At 46.6% G+C, this 7,121-nt stretch overlaps 1 non-coding gene across 1 annotated transcript; it reads right to left on the bottom strand.

Moving 5' to 3' along the window:
* Nucleotides 1–4,948: 4,948 nt before the first annotated feature.
* Nucleotides 4,949–5,075, bottom strand: LOC117797058. The gene has a single exon (XR_004621866.1). It is a non-coding gene; the product is annotated as a small nucleolar RNA SNORA25 (small nucleolar RNA).
* Between the last annotated feature and the right edge of the window lie 2,046 nt (nt 5,076–7,121).

The raw sequence follows: 7,121 nt of genomic DNA on the forward strand, positions 1-7,121 counted from the left end.
GAAGTAGGGACTACATTTCCCAGCATCCCCAGCAGTTAGTTGTGATCACATGACTAGTTATCACCAATAGAATGTGTGGAGATGATGAGGGCTACTTCCTGGTCTGGACCTCAAAGCATCCCTCTGGGCCTTCTTCCTGCAGGTGGGATCTACATGAGGAAGTGACCCAACTTCAATCATGCAGGGGACCATGAGGGTCTGGAAGCAGGCAGAGCGATAACTGAAAGGAACCTGGGTCCTTGAATGACCACTAGGAGCTGAGCTGCCCACTCACCTGGACAGCTCATCTCAGAACTTACTACAAGAGCAAAAATAAATGTATAGTCTTTAAGCCCCTACGTTCTGGAACTTCTTTGTCAGCTTACTCTACCAAATGCAATGAGTGAATAGCAGTTAGCCATGTGAAGAAAGGGAGAGAAGAGACTCTGAAACACCCAGTTGAGAAAGAACATAGCCCATTCAGGGAACTGGGAGTGGCTCGAGATACCTGAAGCCATGGCTGGCGGTGTGGGGGTTAGATGCTATCATCAAATACTTTGGACGGGGTGTTTCAATGTCAGATACGTATTCCTCTCAGGAGGCTGGGCGGTCTAAGATCAAGGTGCCTGCAGATTCAGAGTCTGGTGAGGGCTCCCCTCCAGGCTTGCACACAGCCACCTTCTCACTGTGTCCTCGCAGGGCAGGTGGAGAGAGCTTTGGTCTCCCTTCTTCTTCTCACAGAGACACTAATGCCATCACGGGGGCTCCACGTGAATGACCTCATTTAACCCTAATCAGAGCTTCAACATACAAACTTTTTTGGGGGGTGGGTGCAGAACACAAACACTCAGGCCTTGATAGGCAAGGAGGAGGAAGACCGGGCCATATCTTAGTCCTTGTGTGCCAGAATCTCGTGTGCCCCGCAAGGGGCTGTCGTCATCCTGTGAGCCTTGGGGAGCCAAGCAGGGAGTGATATGATGGGATTAGCTTTTCGCTTTGTCACCTTGAGCCACAACCTGCATATTTTAGAATTTATTTAATTTATGAAATATTTCAGAAGACTAGCCAGGAATACAAGAAGCACTCACAGACCCTACCACCTAGCTCGAAAAATACGTTACAGATAAAGTCCCGGTACCTCTTTTCTGATTCCATCTTAACTTAGTTTTCTTGCTTGTTTGGTTGGTTTTGTTTATGTTTCCTTTTTTTAAGGTTTATTTATTTATTTGAGAGAGAGAGTGAGCATGAGCAGGGGGAGACGCAGAGGGAGAGAATCCCCAGCAGACTCCCCTCCAAGCGTGAAGCCCGACACGGGGCTCGATCTCACGGCCCTGAGATCGTGACCTGAGCCAAAACCAACAGTCGGGTGCTTAACCGACTGAGCCACCCAGGCGCCCCTGGTTTGGGTTTTTTTAAGGGCAGCTGGACAGGGCAGGAAGGGAACCAGGGCAGGCATCATTGACTAGCTGGTGTGTCCTCAGCACCATGCCAGATATTGTAAGTACACATATTGAGAGACCCAACCCTAACTGGGTGGAAAAAAAAACCCAACAACAACAACACTTGTGCATTCCCAGAATGAGGGGACTTCCTTCTGAGACCAGGTGCGGCACGCTGCAGGGACACGTGTTTCTGGAGCGTAAATACAGGATGTTATGGAATATTTGCACAGAACCTCCAGCCATCATCTACTTCTTCTGATCCATGTGTAGGTCAACGGTGTGGTCAAAAGAAGCCTGAACGATGTCTCTGGAAGTTTTCCAGCTCTGAGACAGTCTCTGAAGGCTTGGAGATACCATGGTATTCCATCTTTTCATTCATCGGACGGCTGTGACTTTGGAAGAGAAAGGAGGGGATATTGGGAGTAAACAGCTGGTGACGTTGATGCTGTTGAGGAGGATTTTACTTCCCTGGGCAAGAGGCCAACGCAGTGGAATATGAGGCTGCTGGCAAAGGACGGAGAGTGCCACAAAGTTAGGGAAGAATGTTCGGCCAGTGGCATCAAAGGGCATCGAAAAAAAGATTGTTATGGGATGCAGAGTGGACAGCTGTTGTTTTTGTCTGCTTAGTATCCATCTGTCATCTTCTTTCAATAGCCTCTTGAACTTTGAAGGGAAGCCATTCATCTTCAACTCAGAACCTGTGTGGCCAAAGTGGGTCAATCCTATGCTTTGGCACCAAAAATAGTCTACCAAAATGTCAACGACTGGTTCACAGGTGGCCACATCACCCTCTCTGGACCAATGAAAGTTGTTGCTGGGACTTTGCTCAAATGATTAGGAATGAGGTGTGTTTCTTTCCCTAGCAGAGGCGCTAAGATGGTCAATTATATGTTTGGAGCTGCTGAAAACCACCTTGCTATAGTGAGACCGAGAATGAAGGCAATAGAGCAGAATGCTGAGCCTGGTGATGGAGAGAGAGAGAGAAATTCCTGAAAATATTACAGCATCTGGAGTTAGCCATACCTGAAGCTCACCCTACCCCTGGACTTCTCAGTTATGCACACCAATATTCTCCCTGCCCCCTCTGGTTTAGTGTAGTTTCAGTTGACTTACTACCGCTGATGGTTGAGGAGAAAATGGAAAACAGTCTTTGTACAGTAGTCCAAAACAGGGTAATAGAGACAGTGTCATTATTCTTGAGCAAAAATAGAGACAGCTGGACCGGAACTTTACGGCCTTACATGTCTATCACCCAATGCAAAGGGGATAGGGAATGGATAAGGGGAAATTTTCATGTTCCTGAAAGAACTTTGATTTCATAGGGCACCTGGGAGGCTCAGTCTGTGAAGTGTCTGCCTTCGGCTCAGGTCATGATCCCAGGGTCATAGGATCAAGCCCCACGTCGGGGGTCCCTGCTCAGCGGGGAGTCTGCTTCTCCTTCTCCCTTTATTTCTTCCCCTGCTTGTGCTCTCTCTCGCTCCCAAATAAATAAATAAATAAATAAAACTTTTAAAAAATACAATTTCATAAGCATCACTGTCACTTGGATGGGATTCATAACAAGGCAGTGCCAATGGCAGGGTATATGTTTTTACAAGATGCAAACCTAGTAGGAAGGGAAAATGTGTTGCATCTCTTGCAAAAGGTCTGCCCATCAGTGTGGAGACCTTTTGGGTCAGGACTAATAAGGAGAACCACTGACACAAGACCCCTCTCCACCACCCCTACTCCCCCTGGGCCAGAGGAAGCTTCCAGAAGATGCTTTCCTAACACGTATCACAAAGGCCACAAAACAGGGTTTTCACGGGGAATTCCACTGACCCAGACATAAGCTGGAATTCTCCTTTTGCTAAAGTTTAGAACATCTGATAAATCATCAAATTACTTTGCTAACAGTTTCTCAGAACACAAGAGGTAGCAACGGAAGGAACTGTTCTGTTAATTTTTTTAAAAAAATATTTATTTATTTGAGAAAGAGAGAGCGTGGGCTTGTGCGTGCATGGGGAGGAGGGGCAGAGGGAGAGGGAGAAGCGGACTCAGTGCTGAGCTCAGAGCCCGATGCAGGACTCGATCCCAGGATCTTAGATCATGACCTGAGCAGAAGTCAGACACTTAACCGACTGAGCCACCCAGGAGCCCCTGTTCTTTTAATTTTTTAAATTTTCCTCCTTGAATATAAAAAGAAGCTTGGGGGCGCCTGGTGGCACAGCGGTTGAGCGTCTGCCTTCGGCTCAGGGCGTGATCCCGGCGTTATGGGTTCGAGCCCCACATCAGGCTCCTCTGCTATGAGCCTGCTTCTTCCTCTCCCACTCCCCCTGCTTGTGTTCCCTCTCTCGCTAGCTGTCTCTCTCTCTGTCGAATAAATAAATAAAATCTTTAAAAAAAAAAAAAAGAAGCTTGGATAATTGGATGGAAAATTGGATAAGGTGATGGTACCATAGCAGCCCCTTTACAAATCAATTTCCCAGATAGAACTGATGGGACTTGTTCTCCAGATGCTGGCCAAGGATTTCGTAAATGGGCTCATTTACTCTCCGCCGCAGTTTTAAAGGGTACATTCCAGTATGAGCCTCATTCCACAGATAAGGAGACAGAGGTTGAGCAAAAGTAAAAGAATTCCCGAAACCAGGTTGGTGTTCTAGCCAGGGTCTGAATTCCGCCATCTGGATCCTAGCTATGACATTACGTTATGTATTTCTTCCCGTTTAGGTGAATTCCTCATTTTATTGTATGCTTATCATTTTGCGGCTTTGTAAAAAGATTTTATTTATTTATTTATTTGAGAGAGAGAGAGAGAGGAAGCATAAGCAGGGGGAGGGACAGAGGGAGAAGCAGGTGAGCCATGGGCTCGATCCTAGGACCCTGAGATCATGACCTGAGCCCAAGGCAGACGCTTCACTGACTGAGCCCCCCAGGTGTCCCTTGTGGCTTGCTTTTTCCCCCTTCTTCTTCTTTTTCTTTTTTTTTTTTAGTAGTTTTTTAGTTAGTTTGTTTTTTGTAGGCTCCACGCCCAACGTGGGGCTCAAACTCACGACCCCAAGATCAAGAGTCACGTGCTCTGCTGACTGAGCCAGCCGGGTAGCCCCTTTTCTCCTCTTCTCCTTGATATCATAATCCAAGCCTTTTCCCATTTTGTTTAAAATGCTTACTTTTTAAAAAAGATTTTATTTAAATTCAAGTTAGTTAACATATGGTGTATTATTAGTCTCAGGGATAGAATTTAGGGATTCCTCAGTTGCATACAACACCCAGTGCTCATTCCATCAAGCGCCCTCCTTAATGCCTATCACCCAGTTACCCCATCCCCCACCTCAATTTTTTTTAATTAAAAAAGTACACACGTGTAAAATAGACTAATCGAAGGCAAGCTCATGAACCCATCACACAGCTTCAACAATTAGCAACCCATCTTGTCTCCTCTGTTCACTCCCCACTCCATTATCTAAAGCAAATTGCAGACAGCACGTTATTTTATCTGTAAACACTTCAGCATGCAATTTTAGTAATTTCTCTCTTTCTTTTTTTTATCTTCTATCTCCTCAGGAAACCATGGCACTATTGAGTAACTATTATATCCTATGGAGAATTTCAATATTTGGTCACAGCATTAAGAGCTCTTGGTTTCAGGCCCCAAATTCCTCTTTGAAATGACCTAAGTCATTTCTTAATATTATCAGAATCCAGTCCGTGCTCAGATTTTCCCCATGTAAGCATTACTGTAAATGCTCTCCTCGATTTGGTTCTGAGGACACATCAGGAAGGATGGGTAGGTGGTGTGCAAGAGTCAGAAAGCTCGACCCAAATCGAAACAGCAAATGAACAAGGACACGCCCCCAAATTTCCGAAAGTTCGGTGGAAAGAAATACACCTGACTCCATCTTGCACCACACTGTCCAGTGTGTGGCACTAACCACGTGTGGCTGTTTACATTTAAATTAATTAAAATACAATTTTAGAGTCGGCCCCTCAGTTGGCATCAACCACCTTCCCAGTGCCCAGTGGCCACGTGTGGTCAGTGGCTGCCATATTGGACAGGGCAGACACAGGACATTTCCACCACCAGGGAATGTTCCATTGGACAGCTGGTCTAGAATCGAAGAAGGGATGGTACTTACACGGGGGCAAGAGACTCTAGAAAATTTTTTGTAAAAAACCTGCCTTTATAATTGTGGAAGGTCTTGGAAGAGGTCAGCGTGCCCACATGGGGACCTTGACCAAATTAGCATTCAAGAGGAAGTCAGATACATGCCTCAGGTCTCACTGCTCATTTAACAGCTTTAATTGAACAATCTCCACTTTGCCTTGTGCCAACAAGAAGTTTACTTTATTTTTAAACTTAACTTCCTTTTCTCTAAAAAAAACCCCTACTCATGCCCGGCAGTGGAAAAACTGAAGTTAGCCCAATCTTATAAATATCAGCTGTGTCCAGCCATTTCCAGTTTAATATAGTTTCATTTCAAGGAAACCTTCTGGCACATTCAGGTGGGTATTTTCTACAGTAGGCCGGTGCAGAGCCCCTGCCCTGGGCTCGGGATGCAGGGGAGCGTTTTGTCCATTGCTGTTCCTTACTTTCCTCCTTGCAGTCCCTCGTGACTTCCCTTGTGGGAAGTCAAGGAGGACCTCTCCTTTCTCTGCCAGGCTGGGCTTCTCTGTTTGATTCGTCCCTCCGTGTCTGGTGGTAGCTGTGCTTTTGTGGGGATCCCAGGTAGGATTTGGCTGTGATGTTGTCCTTGGTCTAGGCAATGATCCTGACAGTGTGTCTGTCCAAGGTCCTAGGCTGGGTGGACCTTCAAAGGGAGGTGGTCAAGCTTTCAGACCCTCAGCCTCTCCAACCCCCAGTAGGAGACTCCCTCCTTGGTCAGCTGGACTGGCTCTCCCAGGTCAGCCCACCATCGCCCAGGATGGCGGGCCCTTCTTGTGTGGGTCTTCTTGATGAAATGCCAGGGATGAGGCACCATCTTCTGTGTGCCCAAGGGGGCCACCCCACACTGGTGAGTTGCCAACTGGCAGTTAATGACTTCAGGAAGAAAGAGGTTACATGGCCCCATTCCAGACTTTCTCTTTCACTCACAGAGACCTCCCTCGGAGTCCTCCAATTTGAGAAGACAGGTCAAGAGTCCCCATATGGCCTGAGATAGGGGCAATGATTGAAGGTATAATTACTTCATAAAGGATTCTGTGCCTTCTCAAACACGTCCCTTCTCATCCCCTTTTGTCTTCCCGTCATTTCTCTTATCTCCTTCTGGTGCTTAAAGCTACCGACCCAGTTTAAGAGTGTGTATCAGTTATCTGTTGCTATGGATCAAATTACCCCCCAAAATTAGCAGCTTAAAACGACAAATAAGGGGCACCTGGTTGGTTCAGTCAGAAGTGTGTGGGGCTCTTGATCTCAGGGTCATGAGTTCAAGCCCCACATTGAGTGTAGAGGTTACTTCAGTTAAAAAAACTTAAAAAAAAACCAAAACCCTATTCCTATCTCACATAGGTTCTGAGGGTCTGGATCCCAAGTGTCGTCTAGCTGGGTGGTTCTGGCTTAAAGTCTCTTATGTGGTTTCAGTTAGGATGTCAGCTGGAGTTGCTTCATTGGAAGGCTTGACTGGGGCCCAAGGAGCCACACCCAAGATGGCGGCATAAGGTGCCCATTGGCCAGAGGCTTTAATTTCGCATTTTATGGGCCTCTCCAGAGGGCTCCTCACAATA

This window comes from Ailuropoda melanoleuca, chromosome 17 (assembly GCF_002007445.2).
Source record: "Ailuropoda melanoleuca isolate Jingjing chromosome 17, ASM200744v2, whole genome shotgun sequence".
Classification (NCBI taxonomy): Eukaryota; Metazoa; Chordata; class Mammalia; order Carnivora; family Ursidae; genus Ailuropoda; species Ailuropoda melanoleuca.